General features: G+C 37.6%; 2 protein-coding genes across 2 annotated transcripts in view; one reads left to right on the forward strand and one right to left on the reverse strand.

Moving 5' to 3' along the window:
- Positions 1 to 27,721, reverse strand: part of tubb4bl (tubulin, beta 4B class IVb-like) — a 175,424-nt gene that overhangs the window by 11,151 nt on the left and 136,552 nt on the right. The window lies entirely within an intron of this gene.
- The window catches only part of gcgra (glucagon receptor a), a 46,521-nt gene continuing 30,476 nt past the window's right edge, over positions 11,677 to 27,721 (forward strand). Inside the window, exon 1 of the mRNA XM_033970979.2 lies at positions 11,677 to 11,936. The gene's annotated coding sequence lies outside the window, so the exon portion shown is untranslated. The remainder of the gene's footprint in view (positions 11,937 to 27,721) is intronic.

A 27,721-nucleotide genomic window follows, 5' to 3' on the forward strand; every position in this document is an offset into this window, starting at 1 on the left:
TGCTGTTTTACTATGAGTCCGATTGTATATTTGTGTTTTCTTTGAGATTCTTGTTTTCTGACCAGAATGGGAGATGAGTGTTCTGTCCAATTTATCATATTTTTTCAGTCATATGCACTTATCATTCAAAATATATGAAATGTGGCCTATCATTGTGTATAAAATATTGAGTTTTAAACCACCTGTTTAATGTGCATCCTTCTCTCTCAGAAATACCCCATGTCCATTAGAGCTGTTTATGTTTTGGACCATGTCACCATAAAAACTGCAGACTGGGAGCACGGGCAGCAGTTTGGGTGATACACTGACTTTGATAAACCTTCTTAAATCATTACAGGTAACGACTTTTACTGACTTTTAAAGGTGCATATAGAGAAGATCTGTGTTATTCACCTCACCTGTCAATGGCTGTACTTTCACGCTTGACCTTTGTCTCCTCCATATTGTTTTTTATTAGTCATTCCATTTTTAACCATGAACAGTCCCAGCAGATTCAAACTACAATTCCCTGAGTGCAAAAAACACATTTAAAAACACAGTGAGGGCACTGTCCCGGGGCTGTTTTTGAGCTGTTATTGTTTAGGCCTCACAGGGATCTATAATTCACTTATGGGACCAGGCCCACAAGTACCTCCCTCCGTCACTGCAGCATAAAAAGCCACCGATCCCCAGATTAAAATGGAAAGGTCACCTCGGTGAGCAGGGAGTAACATTGGGAAGGTCAGGTGGAATGCGGAATTTTTAGGATTTTTAAAAAGTTGGTTTTGCTGTATTTGGCAGGGTTAGTTTTAAGTTTGAGTAAATGGCTTCTGACGATTAAAGTAAATAGAATTGCTAATTATGAGTTTCATTTTTTCTTTTATAGATGCCATCTTGTTGACTTTGACCAATCAAAAGATAGAATATTTGGTTTTGAATTGTCAATTGCTATGGCAACTCTCGCAATTTTCATCACTGTAAAACTCTTGGCTAGAATAAATGATTAGATTGATTGCATTGGTTTCTTTTTGTGATTTGGGATAGCTTTGACCTCAGCTGTTACCATGCTGTTGCTATTGTCCTCCTTGTGTGATGCAGACTACATTATGGACTTGTGTTTTTTACCTCTCTCTCTCTGCTGGGACCAATCACCTTCAAGGAATTCTCTTCTCCCTGGAGACAATGGATTGGAAATTAAATGGATAGTGCACAACAACAGGACATAACAAAACAAAAATCATCAATATTAGTAACATATATCAATAACAGTGACTAAGCAAAACTAAAAAGCTAAAGTTTGAAGAGTTTATTGCTGTCAGTTATCCAATGTATCTGTACTTTTTTGTATTTTTTTCCCTTTATAGTTAAAAATATTTGCTCCATCTCTATAAATGGACTTTGTTGAAAAAAAAATATATATATATATATCCTTTGATACTGCTAGGTTATTGTTGATTACTTACTGGCTTACACAACATAACACTACAGGCTACATGCTGATTCATAAATTAAACAAATGTCATGAAATTTGAAATATTTCATTTTAAATGTTCTGAATATAAAATAAACTGTACTCATGCTGAGCTTGCACGTGAATTAAAATAATTAAGCTTTGCCATGGTCTCTTCACAATCCCCAGTGGTTAAAAAACAGTTTAACTACAGTGAAATAATTTTATACCAAGTTATATTTGGTAGAAACACATTGAAAATATTCATTAGTTTGCAAAGTTATATTATATATTATTAAATGATATATTATATTAAAATAAGTTGATTATGAAAAGCCATTGTTCCATACACAGTCAAATATGTGAATATGCAATGTAATAATGGCAATAATACAACTGTATCCTCTATTACCATTTATTTATTCAACTAAAAAGTAGTAGTATGAACCAAAAAAAATGTATTATTTGATGATGTAAAGATCATTCACTTACCGCAGTTGGTGTGTGCCACTGTATTGGATATTTCAGAGTCAGGAAACACTTTATAACTTTGGCGTAGTTTCGACCAGAAGGGGAGGATCTTATGTCTTTCTTTAGGGAAATGCACGTCGAAAAGTACAGTGACTGCGAAGTACTACCACTATTTCTGAATAAAGAAACTTATTAAGGTAGTCTACTGCTATATTCTACTTGAGTTAAAGTCTTTTTTCAGTAAATGGCACGCTGGGGTATTTTGGGCCGTGTTTGTTGATGGCCCCAGACCATAAAACAAGTTGCCCGCTGGCATATCACAAATTTTAGCCTTTTCAAATCCATCTTAAAAAAACCAAAACAATTTATAGCTTCAGTTAGCAATGCTATAAGGGATTATAATGAAGTTTTAATTATTTGATTCCACCAGAAATCACTTGGGGGTTAAAAGAAACCTTAAGACAAATAAAAAAAAAGGACAAATTAGTAAAAAACAAAATGTAAACTTAACACTAATTTGTCTTTTTAGGAGATTTGAGTTAAGTTTACACTTTTTTCTTTTTTGTCTATAATGTCACATTTTCTTGCCTGTCTATAATGTCACATTTCCCTTTACCATTGGGAACGTTTGGTTTTAGAGGAATGGTGATGTGATACTAAGACTTGATACAATGACATTCCTTCTCCCGTACAACAGTCTTGTCTGCTTCCTCCAAAGCCTTTCATATACGGTGCAGTGAATAGAGTGGACTGGAGTAAAAAACCCATCTGGACCAATTGAATAATGCCAAAGGTTACAGAAGTGTCAGAGTCCTGTCTGTCTGACTTGACATGAGGTTTCAGGCGAGTAAATGTATATTTCTCCTGGAGCGACTCATGTCATTGTCGTTTAGCTCTTCCTCCTTCTCCTGAAGAAGTAAAGACACCACAGGTTTGTGGTTGTTACGGATTATAAACATGCAAACGCTACATGTTTGCCTGGAATGTTCCACAATATGTTGGATTTATTCAAATGCAAAGACTTACTGCTACAGAAGATAGATAGATAGATGGATAGATAGCTAAATAGATAGACCTTTATTGTCCTCAAGGGGAAAATTTGTTTTCACACACTCTGTCAGTACCGACAAGTGACAGAGCTGTGTCGTCGCAGCAGAGTGTGCGCCGGAATGTGCACAGAACACCTTGAAAACCTGCCTTGTGAGCGGACCTGCCTCTCCACGGATCTGACCAGTAACTTGGCCTTGCAGCGTTGCCTGCTTGTCTCAGCTGAGACAGAAAGATTTAATAATTTGCTCTAGACATTTCAGACAGTCTGCTGCTTAAAGGCTAGATTTAAAGTGCACTATATTTTATTTATTTATTTAAAATGAATTTTCCAGGTTGAGTCATGTCTATGGATCATCTAAGTTCATATGAATCACTCCACTGAAGAAAGAAATAAGGATTCTTCGACAGCGTTTTGCATGTAGAGGGCCTAGAAGTGGCCCTGCTCAGGAGCAACGTCGGTACATTTATACTGAACATGTGTTAAATGAAACTACTCAGATGTTTGTGCTCAGACTCAGGATTTTCATCCTGTTCTCAGCTGGACACTGCAGACACACTTGCACCATGTGTGAAACACTTTATCGACTGTTGCACATTAATTACATTTGAGTAGAATCCAATGTTCCCAACACAAGAGCCAATCTCTTCTGTCTGTAGTGATGGACTCATTATCATCGTCTGAGAGGTTTTTCTTATTTTGTTTTTGTATTAGTGCCTTGTGAAATTCAGTTTCTACAGCTCAGACAAATTATACTAAGAATTTGTCTAATTTCTTAGGCATCCCTGAATAAATATATCCAGTCTTCGGTTCCACTTCATTTATTTGTCTTTTTAGAACTATACAGCTACCAGGTAGGCCTGCTCACTGGCCTCACCAAATGAACAGTAAGACAGCTGCAGTACATCCAACGCTGATGCTCTGGTCCTGACTAGAACCAGGGAGTACGAGCACATAACTCCTGTGCTCAGCACTGGCTCCTGTGGCTCAGAGAATAGATAAATAAAATAAAGCAGCTCTCTCCATGGACCAGCACCAAAGTGCATCTCCAACATGTTCGTGCCATATAAACCATCTCACACTCTGAAAACCTTAGGAATCGGCCTCCTGCTGGTGCCCAAAGTCAGGACTAAACATGAGGAATCAGCATTTCAGTTTTATGCAACTAAAATCTGGAACAATCTTGAAGATGTGGGACAGGCCTCTACTTCGAAAATGTTTAAACCCAGGCTAAAACAGTTCTGTTTAGCTGTTTTTGAAAGATTTTTCTTCTGCACTCTTTTCTTTTAATGTCAATTTTACAATGATTATTTATGTTTTGACTTGTTTGTATTGTGATTTTATTATTGTTTTGTCTTTCTTATTCTGTAAAGCACTCTAAACTGTATATACGGATTGTGCTATACAAATATGCTTGCCTTGTCTTGCTTAGTCAATAATATCCTAAGAATATTTTTAACAATGAACAATTTCGTCACTGTTTTTGTGGTTGAAATATTTGTGGTACAGCTTATATTAACACTACAAAATGATGTGTGACAGGATTGTTTTAATTTCTGTTATCATAGGAAAAATATCTGTCAATATGTGGTTCTGATGCATACCACAATTCCAACAAGGACAAACGACACTCAAGTATAATGCGCAGAAAACCACACAAATCAGGAAAAATGGACCTACTCAGTACAACAATCTGTCTGGACCTTATATATGTGCGTGTAAGACATGACAAATGTGTGTAAATCTTGTCAAGTGTGCAGACCTACTGAAAAAATCATATGACAAAGATAAACTTCTCAGAATGAACAGACTTAGTATTTACAAGCATTTGTACAACACATGTGCAAGATTTGAGTTTAGCCTGATTGAGATTGCCTGTAGACAATGGGCGTCAATGGAAACCTAGCTGGAATACAAATTAGCAAGGCATGTTTTCCATTTATAAAAGTTCATGGCATAAAAAAGAGCAATTAATCAAAAAGTCCTCAGTGAAAGTGAAAATGTGGATAAAACATTGCAATGTATTGATCAAACAGGACATACCATTGTGTAAAGTATTCCCAAGCTGCATTACTAAATGGAAATACCAATTACCAATAGCCTATAATTGAATTCCTGTGAAAAGACCATGTTTCAAATGACTTTGCAACATTCAAACTACATTCTCTTTTGTCAATTGTGAATCGTTAAGGCATTTTTGTAATTTCTTATTAAATTCAATGTGAAAAACTGCTTTCGTCTTCCCCCATCTAACATCAACCACTTAGTTATAGGTTAACAGTATGTGGTCTTTAGGTAGGATTGGTTAACCCATCAGTTTTCCACAATTTACTACAATTACTGCCCACTGAATATGCAGTAGTCTCCGTCCTGATCCTCAGTCAGCTGCTGTCTGTCTGCACCGCTGCTGGGCCTCTATCTGTAATTAAATCACCATAATTACAAGGGGCCTAATCCACGGTGGCAGGACAACACAAACAGCCCATAGATTTATTCACTTTCTGATGGAGTTAATTAAGAAATCAAACATAGCCCTGGGAATTAGTTTTATTTCTGAGACAGCCTGGAGTGAGACCAAAATGTGTCAAATCCCTTTAATAGTCCACTTCTTAAATGGAGTTTCTTGCCAACTGATGTCATGCACAATGACACAATGCACTGAAAGCTTCTAATTAACACAGTTACACTTTCATATTTGTTTACATAGAGACCAGATGGAGCATTGCCATGGGCAGGATAGCTGTCTTTTACAGTCATAAGTGTCACATGTCTGGCAAAGAGAAACTCTTCTGCAGTGGTTTATGAAATATGTAGAGTTGCTTAATCATGGCCTAGAATCCCAAATACACACTTCTTCAATACTTTACAAAGATGTGAGTCTGATGACCAGTGAATCTCCCATTTTCAGCTGGGTGTGATTATCGGCAAAAGAACATTACGGATTTCTACAGAATCAATGAGTGAAGCCTTAAACTCTACATGGTAGGTGACCAGTGCTCATCGCTTCATTGAAAAAAAAAAATAAATAAATAAAAATCTGATTGCTCGATCATGCTTGGCCATGCATGAGGGTGTAGGGACCAGACTAACATGAATTTGTATACAAATTACAGAAAGAGATCATTCTAGATTTGCAAGGTAAGCTTTCTAGTTCAAGAGCTTGAATTTGTGCTTGTACTGATTTTCTTCTTCATATGTGTCTTATGTCTATATAATAGTGAACCAGCATCTCATTCCACACACAATTCTACACATTTCACAATACTTATATTTCCAGTAATCTTGGTAACCAAACGTCAGTGTTCCTGTTGTTCCCCTGTGACACAGATAGCATTCTTGACAGACACCAAAAATGATTAATGTTACAGACGGAGATTGACTTGGCAAATCAGTTTCTATCTGTTTTCAAATATGTTTTGGCTGCATCCGAGCAGACCATCTGCAGATCATTCCCTTGACCCACTGACGCACTTTTTTAAATCAGTTTCTTAATTATTAATGTGTATTGGTGTGATAGTGACTTGGGAGTGGCCTTCCTGTAAATAGGGCTTCTAGCAGACTATCTGCCCCCCTTTTTTTTTTTTTATCCCCAACCTTTTTTTTTTTTTTTTTTTTTTTTTATCTGGGCATTTTTATATTAACTTTCAATATTTTTAGTGATACTTTTATCAAGCTTTATGTAGGCACTGTAAATATTGTGCATATTTGATCAGTTATTATCATTATCAAGTATGAAAATACTGCATTGTCCACATAGTTTGATATAATAAGTTTACCAAATACAAAAACGCTTTAGCATTTCTTGTTATCACACTAATGTATTGTCCATTTATAAATATTTTCTGACACCTTTTGAGGCAAAACTGCATTATTTACAGTAAAATATGAATGAAATGACCTGAGGAGGTTGGTTTCAGATCCTAGAGTGTGATTATGTCATACTCCCAGATGGGGGGTAAATTCACAAATGCTGAACCTCATAATTTCTATTGATGACAAGACCCAAGAACTCACTGTTTTACAACAGAAATCTGCATTTTCCTAATAACCAATTTAACTGTCCTATGCTTGTATCATATATTTTTGGTCTATAGAATGATGTCATCTGAAACCCAGGGACAGGCTAAAGAAATGACATAGATAAACAAAAATATGAATTTGATGTTGTTAACCACCAAACCTCCAGAAAGCGACATTAGATAACTGATGTAATTAGCATTTCTGATCACATGCACTACACTATTTTCAGTTTATTGTCATCATTTTCACCACCCACCAGTCCCTGGGATCCATAAGCATTTCTTGTGATCACACAATGCATTCTCCATGACACTACTGCACTTCCATGGAAATAGACCACACCCTCTGCATTGACCTCTGCATTGGTGTGGTATTTTTACACTCAGGGCCACTGTCCAACATTAATGATACCGCAAAACTCTATTGTAAGTTCATAACCGGAACAAACACCTGCCATTGCTCTCAGAGTAATTATAAACAGAGAGAGAAAAAGTGGCTCTACATCAAGACACATCAAGATACAGTATGATTAAAGTGCTATACCTAAGAGCAAATCTTGTGGTGGATCCCTAGAATATGAAGCCAAAATGTGCAATCGCTTGTGTAACAAAGCAGAATTTCAAACATCCTTGAATTATAGAAGCAGTAGCGGCACAAAATGAAACCGAGAAAATTGAACTACATGTATTTAAAGTGCACTCACTGACCCATTCGTCTCTGTTTAATACATATTTTAACAGTCTTTCTTCTTTCTTTTACACAAGCTTTTGTACAGTGTAGTCACCAAGCCAAGTTTGAGGTCAGATCTGTGGAAAGGTGACCTGCTCACAGAAAAAATGCATGTTTTTAAGGTATTTTTAAGCAATAAAAAATGTTAAATACAAGGTATATAAATGCCATATAGTTCAGGCAGTGCACTAACATCTCCATGGTAACATAGTCCATCTATCCATCCATTTTCTTCCACTTATCCAGGGCAGGTCGCCTATGGTAACCTATATATCTCAAACAATAACAACATTGCTCTAAGTTAGACCAACACAACAGAAACTTTTAAACTCCATGATGTGTGTGGTCCCTCCAGGCTAGCTCTGCCTCTGCCCAGCTGGGTGTGAGAGGTGAGGGTTAGCATAGTGCCTTTAGCTCTTCAGAGTGACACTGCTGATCTGGCTGCAGAACAATTACAAAGAAAAACAAATGTGCACAATGTGCTTGTGATGATGTTCTTTTATCCATGCAACTTCATTACAAATGCCTGTTACAATTAAGAAATTATAACAGGAAATGGTGTGAGAGAGAGCATTCGATTTGTCCATCATATAAATATGCTCTTGTGACACTGAACTTATGTATAGGAATTATCTATGAAATAAAAGGATGCTTGGGTGCCATGATTATTACTCATAACAAGTACCAACCACTTTCCAATTAGATGTGAAAAGCCATAATTGTAGCAGTGTTTGTCAAACCCTGTGGGAGGACAAAGAGGAGAGTAATGAGGAAATGAAACGTGGCCACATAAGCTATTGGAACTTACTGGCTGTCATTGTTTGTATTGAGCAAACATAATACTGATTACCATAGGAATGTGCATCCACTGGTTCTCTGTGGGCCTTTATGGTATATTCTCTAAATACTTGGCAGCGAGGGACAAGGGCTTAAATGGCTGTGCACAACAACTAAAAGAGGGATGGGTGGTCATCTATGTAAGGTATCCTGTATGCTGTTGTTATATAGTCAGTAGATTATCTTTATTATCACTGGTATGAACTTTCAATCCATTGTACATACATGAGTAACATTATAGTCCATGGCATCAAAGCTATCCCAGGCAGTTGACAGGAATCCGGTGTCATTCATCTCATTGTCTGTCATGGAAAACCCAACGCTGCCAACTGTCAGATGAATGGCCAGAGTCAGTGAGCATGACTGGACTCTCAAAACATGGTGTTTATGCCAGTTAACCCCAACTGACCTTCGAGGAGACATATTTTGACAACATTAAATTGCTATGTACGTCTTGAATGATTAATTTAGATATGAGTACATTGTGAAGCAGTTTCGATTGAATATATTTTGGTAAAGGTGACATGAAGACACAAAGGGCAAAGTCAAATTGGAAAGTTGTGTAAAATATGACTAAAATTACTGAGTTGGGGCTGGCCCACTGTGTCCCCCTATTGGACTTGATCAGTACTACTCCTACACCTCAGAAATACTTGCATCGTCACAAAACATTCAAAGCATCCGGTGGTAGACTTTTTACTGTATCATCTTGCATATCTGAATATATTGATAATTATTTTTTTCTTATAAATGATATTTTTTTCTTATTTCATTCAGTGACTCCTATACAAACTAAACATTGTAAAGCAAACAAAGAGTGGGTGAAGTCAGCATCTTAGCATGCTTTGGTAAAACATTCCCGAAGCTAACATGTAAGCATATACTGTAATGGGAGCTGTAGAGACTGCGTGTTTTGAACGTAAATTCATGGATACTTGGTTTGCTAACCTGTCTGGGGACCGCAGATGGAAACCATCTCCAGCCAAATCTGATATAAAACATAGTTTCTTTTTATGAGACAAATGTGTTTAGACATAGTCCTTGTTAGACAAACTAATAAACTAAACCAGTGGTTCTTACTTTTCTACCCAAGTACCAGCTAAGATAATATTTGCATTTCTGCATTTCATATCTAAAATTAGAAAATGATCACACCTAAAATCAAGGCTAAAAATGTCCTAAAATGAGACTGAACCATGATTAACAAGTTCTAAATAATGATTCAGCCAAAGGAAGAAAAATAATCAGTAAAAACAAACCTAAATAATAAACAACAGCCACTGTGAATGGCGACACATGTCAACAGCGACAAAGGTAGAAGAATTCAGTTAATGACTAATGACAGTTAATGACTAGACTTGGTGTTACTTCTTCTTGATACTTGTTAAAGGGACATTGGGGTCTGCTTGGGTGACGGCGTGTACAGTTTGACACAGAGGCTGCATCAAAGGGCCCAGGGCATCTCATGACTGCTCATCCTCGTGTGACTCTATGTTTCACAGTGAAGGCCAAAGTCAGCGCTGCAGATAGTTTTGTGCTGCTGTGTTGTGCCCATATTATAGTATAAACCTGCAATTCAAAACCGCAGATGTTACGGGCTCCAGCTGGTCAAGAAATGTGTAGGAGGACAAATTAAAATGCTGAGATGACTGCTGTGCTGACACCACCTGGGAATAATGAAACATTCATGGAATTTTACGCAAGAAATTGTCCTGAGAAAAAAAAAGACCTATATTAGGTAATATAGGAAAAGGTAAGTAGAAAACATTATTAAAAATGTATAGGCAAAGTCTTTCTTCTCCCAGTCTCTTATATTGTGTTACATATTTGTACAGGTTTCACTTCACAAATCTGTGTTCTGATACTTTGCTGCATTTTACTTGGACCTTATAAAATGTATCAGTTCCTTTTTTGCCAGTTATTCTTAAGATTGTTTTTATTTTGTGTTTTACTACTGTGTCCAAGTATTTTCCTTAACTTTGTCTAAATCAATGTAGTATTTGTTGCAGTTCAAATGCCTACATTGGGTTGCATCAGGCAGGGCATCTGATATAAAAAAATACAGATTAATATGAAAGCCAGTCCAAGTAGAATTTTCTAAACACTGACATTTATTAGGGCTTATCCCTCACCATACAGTTTTCACAGCCACATTGCAGTTTGATGTGAGGCTTTATACGGCCTGTATATTAGAGCCAGTGTGCTCCTATGTGGCTCCTACCTCTCCGAGCTTGTTGACACACACAAAAGGTCCTTGACCCAGCGGGCGACCAAAGTTCATACTTTAATGTGCTGTGCTTTGTGTGTTTTGTAAGAAGAAAACGGTTTTGTTCAGTGAGCCGCCATTGCAGTTTACGCTCAAGTGTGTGCAGTGCCTAGGGACTGATGTGTCATCTGTAATGGCCAGACTTAACTCGCACAAGAACAAGTGATTGATTTACTAGTTAGGATGCAATGATGTGTCTGTTAGTGTGTTAATGTGTGTTTATGTGTATCCCTAGTGTGAAAGTGACAATGGCAGTGCCGTTGAGGATAAGCCTATAGCTATGACACTGTTGACACTATACCCAACTAATCCCCTCTTTATAACATGCATTTGGATTAAGTTGGGGATCTATTAATTAAGTAATCATCAGCCACCACAGAGCTGTATACAGTATTTTCACTTTTCACCATTCAGAACAGATACTATTTGGGTTTTTAATTGCTATGGAAACAGTCCTAATTTATAATAATTGTGGAACCCATGGATGCAAGGTAACTAGCAAGTCTAGAAAATTAAATGTACTTAGTCAGAGGTACAAAGTAGTTTTGCTAAGTTTAGAGTTAAGTTGGGAGTTATAAAGTTAGCCTATAGAGCAGAGCATACTTTCCATTGATAGGCTATTAGTAGACCTATATACCAAGACACGCAACATTACCTGGACTGGAAGAAACACTTCTCTACATAATGAAAAATAGTAAAAAAAAAAAAAAAAAATGATATTATTATTGGAAATATAAAAATAAACCACAAATAACGCCAATATCAATCCACAAATAAAGACTGACACCTCGCAGAAACTGGGTGTTCCTGCGCCTCTCTTCCCAGCCCCTCCCTCTCCTCTGACGTCACGTGGGTACAAGGAGCGCGTGCGGTGATCAGTGCGGCTCGCGCTCACTCTGCCCGTGTGCCAACTCCTGTCAACTGCCTCCACAATAGCCACAATACCTCTATACATTACTTTTGCGCCTTTTACGCACGTTTGTCCCGCTTTTTAAGACTGACTGCAGATAATTTATTGCCAAAGTTGGATTTTATTGGAGACGCTTGAAGTGAGAGGAATTATCACGCTGCCAGATGCTGCACAGAGATGAACTGCACTGAGCCACGACTTGAGGAATTCAGCGCAACTCTCAAAGGTATTTACTTTATTTCAATAATTTATCTTTACCGCCTCCTTTGGGTTATTTAACGACTATTGCCAGTTCCAAATAATGAAAAAATAATCTGCAATGTTACACAACTCTAGATAACAGCAGTTTACTGAGTCTAACTTTGACTTTTGGACATGTTGGACATTAGTTTTACGCGCGCATGTAATTGTTTTGGACGTCTCCATTTGAAGTGTAGTAATTTAATAGCCTAGTTTAATGATTGAAATCCTGTGATATTTACTAAAATCATGCCTGACTAAACCAATAAGAGTCTTTATGAGTGCGTAAAAACGTAAACCATGCCTGGGTGCTGTAAATTACTTCCACGCTCACGTTCTCGTCACGTTACAGATGTTACGCACCTGTAATCCGTTTAACGCTGCTTCATTTTCTTTCATAAAACTCACTCTACGTTAAATCTATGTGTCTTAAAACCAAAAGTGGGTTAGGACCAACACAAAGGCTATTGTTTCAGTGAACAATAAATGCTTTTATATAGGAAGATTATCGAGAGAAGATTATATTTGCGAAGTTTAACGAGTATTTGTCAACAGTTATGGCTTCAGTCATAAAGATTAGAAAGATTAAACTGTTATAATAGGTAATTTACAGCTGTTGACAGAGATGTTATTAAACAGACAATACATTCTTTATCTTTTGTTTACCTTTAATGCATTTTAAAGCTATTGAAAGATCATTGGCATTACAACAGACTATAAGTGTCCCCTATTTGGTTCACTGTCTTTATTACAGAACAGCAGGAATATACAGGGACACACTATGACCATGTGCAATTTAAGCAACTTGACAGCTCACCAGACCTACTACCAGCAAACATCTGGCCACTGTGGAGTCAAAAACAGTTCATCAGCTGCTCAAATAACATAACTAGGACTTAGGAAGCAACAAGACTTAAACTAGGATTCAGGGGTAAATGCTCTACTCATTAAAATAAATCTTTATCTTATATAACTCACTGTTTCTAAATTGCTCAACAAAACAAATTTCTTTCTTACCTTAGGCCTTTCTTGGGGCTGTGCAATTAATCACATTTTTATCAAGATAGAGGTTCGGTTTAAATCATCAGTGTTCCTCTTTAGGGTAGACAGTCAATCATCTGAAGGTAAAAGCTTGAGTTCAGACTTTGAAGGGATCAATGTGGGTGTTGTTACACTGATTAAAAGTTGTTATTGAATTGAATACAAAGCTATGGTCGATCAACATAGGGGGCTTTTTAAAAACTACGTAGTATTTTTGATTTTTTAGATTAATGTCGCAAACAGAACAATCTTTGTATTTTGTATTTCAGTCGTGCCCATGGCGAATCATCTTCATCCTCTCATCTGTGTCTTCTCCTCTAACATCAGCCATAACTTCTTGTCCTTCGTCTTTGGCTTTTTTTTTTTTTTATAATCGCTTACACAAGATGTCTAACCTTGGCATCATCTTTTACATTCTGTTCAAATCATCTCCATCTGGCTCTTCGAACATGCACTGTCTAATAGTTTATTTAAGCAAAAACAATAGTGAATGTATTGAATTTTGAATATATTGTGTGTTGTTTGAAGGTGTTTTATAAGTGATCAGATAAAGTTGAGGAGACTTGAGCTGCTGTCTTGTCTTTCGGTCCCTTGACAGTGGTTTGAATGACAATATATAGTAATAGTAAACCCGGTCTGTTTTGGTGGTAAACAACACTCTCACTTCCTCTGCAGCTATAGCCTCTGTCATCTGCTCACTCTGAATGAAAACTAGCTGTGAAAGCTGCTAGCTGCTGGACATGCTGTAAAGGGCACATATTATGCTATTTTGATCTATGTTATAATGTTGTTTCCTCATGACAAACAGACCTGGAGTTGTGTTTTGTTTCATTCACATGTTTAACACACAAACACTTTATATTAGACTGATTTCTTCTCTCAAACAGAAAAGACTTTGTTCCACCTTGTGATGTCATGTTATGCAATAAGAGCTCTACTGTGTTTTTAAACTCCACACACCTTCACTAGACTCATATGGATAAGTTCTCTACTGAACAAAAGGTCGAATGTAGCTGTTAACTTCAAAAAAACTGCTTCAGTACTTTGAGCTTTGGAGATGTAGACAGACTAATAATAAAGGGTTACTCAAACAGGTGTGAAAGAAACAAAACATAACTCCAGGTCTCTTTTTGAGGAGGTAACAGCATTATAACATTCCTTAAAGCTCACAAGAGTCATTTTTGCGTAAAATATGACCATTAATGCTGACTGACTGTTGTATATTAAGCAGTTAGACACATTATTGTTCAAAGAGTAAAAAATATCAGTGATATGTGAAGCATCTTCAGATAAAAAACATGTAATTTTAGAGAGGGATTGGCTACCTGCTCACCTCCAGGGAGATGTTTTTATAGAATATATGGCATTATGCTCTTCTTGCATTAAATCAGTTACATGTGTTTTTTTTTTTTTATTACTAAATATAGTGGGATGCTGAGATTTGACCTGATGGCATCGCTTAGTAGATTTGCTTAATGCCATACTGTGGAACATTCCAGGCAAAACAACAAAGCCTCCATGGAGACAATCAGATGCAGACTATCACCCAAAATTTGCATAGCTCTCCTTTAACTTTGGTAATTAATACGACCTAATTAGTCCAGTGATTTGTGGTAAGTACACTATTGCTATCACACATTGTCGTGTTTGTTGATACTCTGTTGGTGGTTTGCCTGAAAAGTTTATTATTATTTAATGATGGGTACTTGAGAACTGGATTGACAAATTACAATAATAGATGAGGTTGTCAACAAAGCACAGCTCAATTAAAAATGTATGCTTTTTAAAAAAATTCCGATATCTGCCTGAAGAAACAGAAAAAGTTTGTGAAAAAGGGCGTCTGATGTAAAAACTATCACCACAACATTGGATAAAGGTGTGAAATTATTATGTTTTTATCAAGAAACCTAGGAAATATCAAACTGCTGAATAATACTAGGGGTTTTCCTTTGTGCTTGGCTAAATTTATACTTGACCTGGTATTTGAGTGCATAGGAGGGGGTCTGCTGTCAAATGGCCAGCCCGCGTTTGGCCTCCAGGGGCAGTAGTGAAAACCATAAGTGGCACTCTGATCTTTTCACCCCTGCTTCACAATTTCTACTTAAGATGCTTCTTCCCCAGCCGTCGCCAAAGAAAAGCCCAAAAGATCATCTCACAACCATTTTCCGGGCTTTTGTCACAGTTAAATAAAGCTATCAATCTGTGGGATGTGATTCACTGACATGTAACCGATATATCTTTACAGTCCTCTGAATCTTTAAGCTTCAGGGGTAACTTCATATAGTCGCAATCTTATGGACACATCACGTGCACTTACTACGCTATCCCTTTGATGGTATTGTTTTTGGTTTCTGAAGGTAGTTTCTATTGTATCAAAGAATAATGCAAAGTGGCCCCTGCAGTCAGTCAGTAGCACATTGTAAGTGACAAGATAAGTGGCACTATTGTCTTATTAATAGATATAGAAATTAGCTTCTATTCTTAGGGTTTAGTGCTCAAAGTAAGATCCAAAGTAAAATGCCATGCAATCAGAGCGATGTGAAAAACAGCAAATAGCTTTTTAGATCATAAATTTTACATAAGAGAACAGTTTAAAGCAATATCTTTCACTGATCATTGTTGTTGTATTCCATAAATCTTCATCTGTCGGGTCATATAAAAAAATGCATATAATAGTTTGAACAGCTGCTTAGCAAGAGCAGGCCAAATAGGATTACAGAAGTACGGGCAGTGTGTATTTGGGTCACTACACATCTGTTTGGATAGTTGATGAGCTTTAGAACAGTAATCTGCTATAGCCAATAATGAAGTACTTTAATTAACAAATGAAAGCCTATATTCAAGTTAACTTTGTGGAAATTGGATTTATTTCAAACGCATTCACTTCTGCGTATAGTTTGTGTTCCTGTACTGGAGTTTGATGATGTCGTCATATCACATGGAGGCCAAGAACCAGTATAACAAGAGATTTACTGTTTATGAAAGAAATATATAAACTTATGGTCCCCAAATGTTGAATCTCAGTGTTTATAAAGGGTTGGCTTTACAAACATGCACATTAATCTCATGTCATTTCAACTGATCAACCATCAATCATGTGTTTTTTCAGACATTTTCAGATTACATTTATTTGTTATCATCAGATTATAGTTTCCCATGAGTTGAATAGGCCAGATTGGACGCTGCAGTTAGTTGTATTTTTACTTTAGCCCCGTGACTGCCTGTTTTTGAATATATGATCTGTGACAGGCTGCTGAGAAACCTGGAGCCCTCACATCTTTGTCTAGATGTCGTAACGCGCTAAAGCAAAACCAGCAAAACCAAAAGCTGCAGCCACATGTCCCAGATGGTAACGATATAAGAAATGATGAATGGATTTCTTTAACCTAAGCATACTTTCACATTTAAGACAGTCATGAATTACTGTGTTAATTGTAACCTTTGACCTTTCGGCTGTAGATGCTTTCTAGATACAGGGTGACATGTTTACTACTTCACCGAAAAGGGTTAGGTTTTTATGTGAATTTAGGCAGTGCTTTTCAAACTATTCAGCCCAAGTTCCAGGTAGTAATGTATTTGGCGTTTTAGAAGTACCAACCAGACTAGAGCAGGAGTGTAACCCAGACTGGTCCAGGAGTTATGTGGAATCCTTACTCAAAGTGTATGCACCAATAAAACACAAACATACACAAATTGTCTCACTTCTTGTCTCTCTTAGCACACCTCTACTTACAGTCTCCCTCATCTTTGAAAACCTTGATGCGCAAAGTTTGTTGAACAGACAACTTATTCCCATATCAAATTGTATTTAATCACAAACGTAAAGGTTCTAAATTGACTCTTGTGAGCTTTAACCCATGTTATAATGTTGTTACTTCATCAAAAACATACCTGGAAGTAATAACCCCTTCTTATTAGTCTGTCTACATCTCCAAACCTTCCTGTATTACCACATGATATCACAAGGTTGAATGAGGTGTTTTTTATTTGCAGAACTCAGCCTAAATATGCAGGGTTTGTGTGTTAAACATGGGTGAATGAAACAAAATCGGTATGTTTGTGTGAGGAAACATTACAACATAGATCAGAAAATAACATAATATAGGTCCTTTTACGTAGGAATTCATGTGCATTTTTATTCCTATGCACATTTTTGGAATGAGACCCAGTTCTTGGATGGATTGTATGAATTAAAATATCAAAATCTGAACTGAATCACAACAAAACTGTAAATCAAGACACATACAAAAAGAGAGTTTACAATCTAAAAAAAGAAGCCTACATGCTGCAAACTGGCTTAGCAGATGAATGGAGGCAATTTGAGCAGTGAAATCATCAGGACATTTGATGAAGATGTTGCAGGGAAGCGTTCTGAACTCTCGAGGGGAAGATGGTGCAAAATATGCAATCATTACTGAAACTGAGGAAAAGAAACTCAATTCCAGGTGTGTTTTTGGTGAGGGTGGATGAAGATAAAATGAAAAGCTCAACAATTATAATCACTTTTTAAATATAGGCCTTTCAAGCATTTTAAAGTTTGTGTAATTAAGGTAAAAAAGTGTAGCTTTGTGAAAGACTCCAAGTACCACCAAAAGAAACTTGTACCACAAACTAGGAGTATTATCTTATGCACTGTACGCACTTACACAGAGGCGCATATAGATGATAGATGAGACGGGTTAAGGGGGTTAAGGAGAGGTAAGAGGGGGAGACGTTGGAGGAAAGCCTTGCATATCTTTGACTTTTAGTGGTTTCCTGAGTCCGAGCCATCTCCAAAAAGAGAGAGCCCAGGGCATGATATTCTCCAGGCCCATTCGACTCCTTAATCACTCTCGAGATGCACGGATCCACTTAATAAGTTGTCCCAAAAAGTTTCGAGTGGTTGCCATGACAAATAGAGTTGTTGATTGAGGCAAACAGCGGATGTAGTAACAGTGTTGAGCTTATTATATGAAAACCCGTGAGACCTGAACTTCTGCAAAGAAAGACAGTACTTATTTAACACTGTAACAAATAGGCAATTTAGAAATATGGGGTCTAGTGCAAAGTTGTAGAAAGATACAACTGTCAACCACATTCTGGGAAGAGTGTAGAAATAGTACTGGTAATATCATTTTGAGGGTCTCTGCAGTCAAAACAGTGCACCAATTTTTCTCTATGAAAATCTTCCAAATTTGTGTGGGTTTTTATTTTTCTTGTCACGCTAAATGTGAACTTTAATATCTCAAAATCATGTCCTTCCTGTGGCTGTAGATTATTTTTCGGTATACCGGATTCTTCCCATCACCAAATTATAATTATGCCTGGTAAAAAGCTGACCTCAAACTGCCCCGCGTGAATCAATGAGTTAGTTAATAGTTGTGTACAGTATCTTTCTTTGTTGGATTGACTGGCTTCTGTCCAGTGTGTCTTCGCCTGAGGCCCGTAGTCAGATGGAGAATTAGATAAAAACATGTTTAGTTGCATATTTATTAGTTATTTTTAGAGTGAAATTTTATGTGTGAGGGATTTTAACATGTTCATCCTCAAAGACATAAACTGAGTGTACAGGATTGGATGTTATAGTGTGTTGAACAGGTTTTGGGACAGGTGAGACAAGGGGTGTGAATACTATGAATTTGTACCTTTGCTTAAGCTATAGGAAACATTAATGTACTCCAAGCAACTTTAAGAAGTAACTAAGGCTTTCTTCCTGTAGGGGTTCACACTTCTCTGTGATTGGTTAGAGATCCCCTGATCAATAGAATGATTTGCAAAAGGTACGCTGCAGGTAATACGTGAAAAAAATGAATAACAATTTCTCCATATTGGCAGAACATCCCAAATTGCCCAATCCCATCTTTGACTTATTCCTTTTTTCCTCAAGGCCACAGCAAATCACAGTTGCAAAGTGGTCCAGCAGGTTTTTTTAACTGAATGCTGACAAAATCATCCACAAGAAGTGTACATTGCCAATCCTCTTCTGTACATATAATATTCACAGCCAAAGTGGGTCATCAAAAATCCAGTTAATCTTTCTTACATTTATTCAGTTACAGATATTTTTTATTGCGCCAAAATACCTAGACAATCATACATTTTTACCTTGTTCGGGGATGCTTCTTCACAGATCTGACCTGTAACTTGGTCCTGTGGTGACACCTGCTTGTCTCCATGGAGATAGATCATTTAATTCCATACTGGAGAACATTCTAAGCAAAGCAACAACATCTTTATGAGGAGAAATGGGGGGGGGGGGGGGGATGAAGACCAAACCAAAAGTTACATAGTGTCACGATAATTACTATATTTATGTAATACAGTAATACTCGGGCTGCAGAGGGTTGAGTAAGTAACTTCTATGGCTAATTATCAGTTCATTCTGCTTTTAATGATACTGTTTATTAAAAAAGGTTTTACTGGGAGTATACTTTTTTGTCGTAACCAGCGTGGTGTAAGGACCAAGGTTGCAGACTCGCGAAGGTTTAACAATGTCTTTATTCACAAACTCGTGACAACAAAGGTAGTAGTTCAAAGTATAGTTCGTAATCTTAAACAAGGCATGAATCAAAATCCATAGGAGCTGGGGAGCGTAAGTGCGGAATCGTGGACGTGGAGGGACAGAGGTGCACGGTGAGCAAGACGAGACAGGACCATACCAGGGCTGAGGTGCAGGGGCAGGGGAGGTCCGGAGCTGGTTCCCAGCGGATTCCTGGAGGAGGGTAAAAAGGTTCCGATAAGCATGAGCATATAGCTGTCAGAAGCAGTGTAAAGCCAAGAGCATATTCACGTGAGTACGCGGACGTTCCGGCGCCGAGTGACTCGTCCAGACCCCTCTTATCCGCGGCAGGTGGTGTTGATTGCGTTGATGGAAGGCAGGTGCGCGCGGGAGGAGTCAGGATTCCGCCCAGCTTCGGAGACAGACAGGTGAGGGAGGGGGGAGACGAGGGTGCAGGGAGAGCAGAACAGGGATCATGACACTTTTTAAATTTTTTATTATATAGGTGGCATATAGTAGTGTCAATATTATCGCTTATTGCAATATTCTTCAGTAGCAATATATTGTACTTCAAAATGTGTTATTGTGACAGGCCTTACATAGAGCACTTTTAACTGTTGGCTACATTAAATGACTGATGACACTTTCTATTTGTTTTTGCTGTAGTTTTGTGACTATGAAAACACTCCATTGGCAAAGGTGATGGCCACTTGTGAAACTCTACTTAAAAATAGATCAGTTAAACTCAAACGGCTTTACCATATTGCACACGGACACTGGCCTTGTCCTCAGACCCCTCGTTCGGATGAATAGATTGAGTAAGGCGTGTACTTTGAATGCTTGAATATCATGTGCTTATTTGGACCTACCTCGTCTCTCTCTTTTGCTCTCTCTGCTGATTTGATAGACATTGACTTTCTGTTGCTCTGCACTGCCTTTTCATGGTCGTATTTGTGGTCCACGTGCCAGGTTAAACGGATCAGCCAAGAGTCTATTAAATCTTCCAACTTCACAGAATAGCGTCCCCATGTCAAAGCAAATGCAATAAAAATGACCTTTTGGTAAAGATTGCTTGTTTGTTGTTGAGTACTAGCAACTTAAAGCAGCATTTAAAGTGTTTATTCAGAGATAAGTGTAGTGTGTTTTTTTAATGTCGCACTTTCTGTTTGTGTATTACTGATGCTTTCTCTGGATAAGTCTTATCGCAGCTGCGTTTGTGGTTCTATAAGGTTGTTCTTCATGCTCAAGTAAAGATGCATTACACATTTACAGTCTGAAATGTGATAATCAACAGCATTTATATATACCAGTACATATGTTTTTTTCAGTCTTCACAGGTGGTGTTATGTGGGCCTATGGAGTCGCCTGCACTGTAGGGTTGGCCATAAATAAATAAATAAATATCCATAACCAGATAATAATTGATACAAAAACTGATATAAAATCTAAAACTAAGTAAAAAATAAAAATAAAAACTAAACTAAGTATTGCATACAAACTAAACCTGTATAAACACTACAAGCTAGTATAAAAAGTATGTATTGGCACTGAAAAAAAAATAAAAAATAAAATAAAATAAAATAAATCACATAGGAGAAAGTTGGGCATTTCCAAGCAAGTTTTGAATAATCTTATCTATATTAGGCAAGACAAGTTGATTTGTACAGCACAATTTGGACAAAAAGTAATTCAAAACACCTTACAGAAAAAAAAGACATTAAAATTACGATACAACAAATCAAAACATAAATAATCACAAATAATCATAATAAAATTACCATTAAAAAGAGAAGAGTGCACCTAGTCGTATGCACAGAAAAACAGAACCGTTTGGGCCTGAATTTAAACATTGTCAAAGTAGAGGCCTGTCTCACATCTTCAGGAAGACTGGTCCTGGTTTTAGCTGCATAAATCAGCTGATTCTCCATGTTTAGTCCTGACCAAGCGGAGGCTGGTCCCTGAAGTCCTCAGAGTGAGAGATAGTTCATATGGCAATAACATGTGGGAGATTTACTGGTGCTGGTCCATGGAGAGACTTGTTCATAAGCAGAGCTGCTTTAAAGTCTATTCTCTGAGCCACATGAGCCAGTGCAGAGACCTGAGCACAGGATGTATGTGCTCGTACTTCCTGGCTCTAGTCAGGATCCGAGCAGCAGTGATTTGGATGTACTGTTGTGTCTTAAGGCTCGTTTGGAGAGGCCAGTGAGCAGAAAATTACAGTTGTCTAATCTACTGGAGACAAATGCATGGATAAGTCTCTCAGAGTCTGGTTTTGACCGTTTACCTTTGATTTTGACAATGTTTTTTAGTAAAAAGGTAAAAAGCTGCAAATGTTATTGATTTGATGTGGATGTTAAAGTTCAAGTCTGAGTCCATTATTATACCTAGATTTCTTGCCTGATTTGAAGGTTTTAGAGAGAGACTAGAGGTGACTGCTGACACTTTCTCTATGTTTCTGTGGACCAAAGATGATGACTTCAGTCCTGTAGTAAAACTAGTATTTTTTTATTTTTATTTTTTTTACTGTAATCATCATTTTGTTATAAAAAATAGTTATTGAGTATATGGTCTTTTTCATTCATTTCAATTTTAGGAGGAAAATTCTGTTTGAGATTTTGGATCACTGAACCAAAAACTTCTCCCATCTGTCCTGCACCCACCCAGTGCTGTGGTGCTGTTGGCCAGCAGGACATTTCTTCCACTTTTCATTTGTCCAATTTTCTGTACTGGACAGGCATTCCAGATCACCCTGTGGAAAATAGCATATTTGGTCGCCTGATTTCTTTTTTCCACAATAGGGGAATAGTATAGTACACAGACGTAGATTTCTGAAAGCAGAAACCATCATTAAAGTCTTATTAGGCCGTTCCCACAGCACAGCGGCAACCACCAAACCCTGACTTCTCCTGCTGTTCACCACTCTGCCCAAAGACATACCACAAAGAACAGCTTACTACTGTATGGTGTTCACGATACACTCAATTGTACCATGATGGAAAAATCACAGTGGTCAACAGGGATTAACAAATAGTTTCATAGATAGAAAATGCAAATTCAACACAGAAAGCACCAACACTGTGCAACAATCAAATCCAGGAGCTGTGAGACGAGAGTGCTTCATTTCACAAACCACAAATGCATTAATGTGCAGTGAGTGACGTAACATTTGTCAATATATATAGACTTTTAAATACTACTGTTATGATGGGTGGGTTAGAATGTAATCAGTGCATAAAGATCTCTGTCTTGGCTGCCAAAGTGACCATGTGACCACTCGCTGTTGGTGTTAATGTCAAGCCAATGATCAATATCTGCTCACTGCGTTTTAACTGTCCAGGCCATCATAGTGATTCCTGCTGCCACCATATAAATATTTACCACTTCTATAAAGAGCCCAAAGGGGACATTTACAGTGTGACATTTGACCTACTGTGAGTGTGTAGGAGTCCTATACAGCTTCCATTCAAAAAGGTTTATAAAGACGTCTTCACTACAGTATCTCCTCTTATACTGTGTAATTCCTGCTTCCTTTTCCTGTTTTGTTCCAATACAAGTCAGAAATTTGAATTAGTGCCAGTTACTTGACAGCTTTGTTTTATGTATATGTACAGTCCAAGAAATCCTCAGATAATAGTCGAAAAACAGTCTCTTTGTTCAGAGATTCTAATTTTATTTTCCTTTTGTGTGAGCCAACATACCAGTAGGTTAATCCATGGGGCATCGTATATGTGTTAAATTTTAAATGCAAAATATAGCTTTCTGTGCTCATTCTATTGTTTTGCCTGTAAGCAGTAAGTTGGCAAGTGAAAGTATGATGTGAGCATAACAACAAGGTCCACAGGTAATCCACATTCACACTGACTCTGTCCCTCATTGTTTCAGTTTTGCTCTATAGGAGGTAGTTACTTGATGCTGAAGTGGAGGAGTCTGAGTAGGTTTATAATGACAATAAAACTTTCCTGATTCTGATTCAAATTCCCTTGTCAGAAAGACCCAGCACAGTTCAAGATGTGTAGTAGCTTTTGCAGAAACCTAGTGGACATCCCGATAAAATTTGTATTTCAGAAGCTGAACCTGGAAGAGACAAAGCGGAGCAGATCCAAGTTCCCAATGAAAAAGTTGAGTTTTCAAGCACCCATGGCCAAACCAGACTATAAACTACAAAACATACTTTCTGTCACTAAATGTATTACATAATCAAATAAAACTAAAAACCAAAAAGATTTCTGTCCAAGGACTAAACTAGATTATTATAATGCTGAGGTCCCATGTCTATGTGCATGTTCAGCTGGTCATTGTTTCCAATGAAGCCTCTTGTTTGTCCCTGTGCGATGAAAACAGGCAGTGCTGGGAGGAGAGAGCTGCACTTGACCTTTGACCCACACCCGTTATGAGCGCGGAGGGGGGTATTTTTAGTGCTTCCACCAAAGAGAATCAGAGCAAACACAAACCTGCTCGATACGTCCCTCCTCCAGGGTTTAACAGCACATCAGAAAAGAGCAAAAGCGTGTTATGTTCTTTTATCTTCAGACCTCCAGCACACCTCCGCACATATTGATTCTCTGGTGATAAATCTTTTTGCTTTGCGGCCTGAAAATGTCTGTGTGTGCACTGAGGAGGAACTTGTACTCCCCACAGGGATCACAGGTTAGCTCATCTGACCAGAGAGACAACTGTCAAACTCAGCCGCTAATGTGTGCTATGGTAATGGCTATACAACACTTCAAACAAACAACCAAAAACAATCAGTAAAAGTTAAATGTTCAAAGTTCATAATGAAAATATGCCTGCAAAAAATATATGAGTAAGTTGTCTTTAATTATTGCACTGTTACTAAACCAGATCTTTTAAATGGCACATAAATCCACTTCTTATTGACATTTGAGTACCACCACAGGTCCACATGCCACAGTTTGACAATCATTGACTGTACTATATTACAAACAGGCTAATCACATGACCTGTTATCCTGCCAATACTTTATAACGTGTGCTGCTCATTATGCATCAATCACACTCACTGGACGTGCTGATTCATCTCTGGACAACACAATAAACAGGTCAACACAGACTGACCCTATCCCCTGACCTGAACCCTTCCAGGCTGAAACTCTTCTTCATTGCGACACCACTGGACTGACTTGAAAATCCTTAAAGCCTGGATGCTGTTTCATAGATATTTCCTCTAAGATTAAATCGTATTGAGACGTATAGGAGGGAAGGTGCTCTAAAATATAAGTGTACTGTAGCAGCTCACATTTCAAAGATAGGTTTACATGAGCACCTACAACACAAAAACGTATTACATAATCACATCTGCTGCAGTTTAATGTCCATGACTGCAACAGAACTTGGCTCTTCCAATGAAATGCCTGAATCAGAAACACTTTCACAAGATGCACGCCATAAACTGTAAATCTGTGGGGTTTGGATTTGAAAAAGTTAGAAGTTTGCAGGGAAGAAATGCTAAGACGTAGTAAAATAAATGACAGAACGCCAATGAAAAGTTATTTATGAAGGCCGATGAGTAGCGAAGCGCATTCACTCTTTAGACTTTTCTGCACTTGACAAAATTCTATTTGCGATAATTAATAAAGATAGATAGAAAGACGTATTACAAAATGTTTAAAATCCATCTTTCTTTCGCTGGATCTGTAACCAATCTGTAAACTAATGAATCATTTCAGTTTGATTTATCACACGTGTAGTAAATGTATATACTTTAGAAGCCTATCTTTGTGCACAAGTTAGCAGACATTGGTTTATGTTTTATAGGAATCCAACTGTACTCAATCTAAGACCAACAGTTACCGTTACAACATCACACTATGAGGGTTTTTGTTGCCATACACTGTCTTTGAACATAATGTAGTGCAGCTCTACCTATTTTTTCTTTGTTTGGCCTTCATTTTTGAGATCTGATTATGTGCATTACTTACACCAGGTGATTCACTGAAAATGACAACGGGCTTAGCTGCCGTACAGTTATTTTGTATTTATATGCAGGTGTGATCCCTGGCAGAGGTCTTGGTTTCCAGTGGCCGCGCTTGTGCATGTAGATGAGTTCATGTTGAGATTATAACACCAGATGCACTAGTATGCAGCACACCTCTTCTACAGGCCTGATCATGCGTGATGAGTTATCCCATTTTTCCCACAGCCAGACCAGAGGAGAGAACATAAGATAATATATGCCCCATGTACGTAGCAGGACAAAGATACTCGTTTATTGATAAGAGGTAAAAGGTGTGACATTGCAGTTAATTATGGAGTGAACCTACTGATATAATGCGAGTTTGTGGTGCAATTGTGTGTTATAATTGCATTTTCAAGGGCAAACTGTGATATTTGAACATTACGAGGGACGAAAAAAGTTTGATTGAATATATTTTAAAGTATTTGTCGGAATGTGAGCCATCCCAGACCTAAAATGAGTAGAACTGCAATCATGAGTGCTTCAATCTGACTTGTTAACTTTAGTATTTCTGGCGTATAAATATTTGAGCTCATCTTGGGTTTGAAGTAGACTCTGAGTGACACAAGGACAGTGGCTGAGTTAAGTGTGTCATTCCCTCATTCAAAGTGCATGGTTGACTACAGATAAACACTTTTACATTTAGTTGTAGAACATGATTTAACTCTTGTCATGTCTTCTTTGGCTAGTTTGTTGTAGAGAAACGTGCTGTTATTTTGTTGTTGTAGTTGCTGTGCCTAAAAACGGCCCTGCTGAGGTCAGTGTGTTTTTGAACAGTGTGTTTGAGGTTGTGTACACAGAACAGGACATTGACCTCCATCATAAACATGTGACATACTTTAGAGTAAACAGGGAAATCACCACTCTGTCTAGTAGATTTAACTCAGAATCAAAAATGCGATTGCTTCTTTAATGAACATGAAAGAGTTTTGCTATAAAATTGTTTCTATTTGGCATCTGCAAATACTGTCTTATACTGAAGCAATGAGCAAGAATTAATTTAAAGAAGCTGAATGGAGCCTTATTTGGGAAAAAAAAGCCAAGCTGACTTTACAAAGCCTCTGTCCTCTGTGTGTTTATCTGTGTGGTCAAATGCCTGTTCAGATGTTTTTATTCAGAAGCTGTATTAGACGTGCAATTAGCCTTAGGAACATATTCAGAATGGTCAAATAAACAAAGATAGACAGTGAAAATGAGTGATTGAGTCATTTATAGTTGGAAATGTCAGAACTAGTTTCAATAGATTGGATTTAGTGGGAAATATATTAAAAATATGCAATTGTTACTTGAATCTAACACATTTATAGGCATTTTTTGGTACATGCCTGAAGGATTACCATAGTATCACCTGAAAAATCAAGATAAAGTCTGGATAGTGGGTCATCGGTAGTTAAAATTTGAGTTTGAGTCAGTATGAAAGTTAGCAATTAAGGTAGTTTTGAACAAAAAAGCAGAGAAATAAATCAACCACATAAGGATACAAGTCAAGAAGTTACTGTCGGCCCGAGACTACCCCAAACTCTTAAGTCCAAGCCTGATTCATTGCCTGATTCCACACCCCTTCCTCTAGCGACTTCAGCGTCTTCCCTCCCTTGTTGCTGCTCAGCCCTGTCAGAACTCATCTCCTCTGTGCTGTCATCCGACCTAAATACGCTCCTCTCCTCTTCATCCTGGGCTAGGTTGTCATAAACAAAATTCATCAAATATTCATTCCACAAATACTGTCTGCTCCTCTTGATGACTTATACTTTTTTCTGTCCTGCCAAGACTCTATAAAACGCTGCAGATGCACAACATGGAATGGGTCTATCAGTACAACACATCTTATCTGGAAGCATGTGGCAAACAGGGACGTTTCAAATCAGTCACCATGGCGATTAAAACATTTATCAGCGGCGTGCTAATCCTGTCGACCATCTTCATATCATTAGAGGATTTATAGATTTATGAAAACTGAGCACATGGAAATAGCACATGGAGCGCAGATGTGTTACATGTATAATCCGTTGCATTTACATGGGAAACGCTTTGAAGACAGTGGTTTTCTGACAAAATACTTTGACTTTTAATATTTTTTAAAGGTTAGTAACAGTTAGTAACTAAAACGTGGCTACTGATATTCCCACGGTGAGCAAATCTTAAAGGGAGAAAAGCTTTATTTGCTCCTTACCTTGAGATATGAGTTTGGTTATTATTTTGTTTTTTTAACTTTAATTAGTCATTTGGGTCAGTACTTTTTACTTCTACGTGAGTCATATTTAAAAGGATTCATCTCTTTC

This window comes from Periophthalmus magnuspinnatus, chromosome 8, assembly GCF_009829125.3.
Source record: "Periophthalmus magnuspinnatus isolate fPerMag1 chromosome 8, fPerMag1.2.pri, whole genome shotgun sequence".
In the NCBI taxonomy this organism is placed as follows: Eukaryota; Metazoa; Chordata; class Actinopteri; order Gobiiformes; family Gobiidae; genus Periophthalmus; species Periophthalmus magnuspinnatus.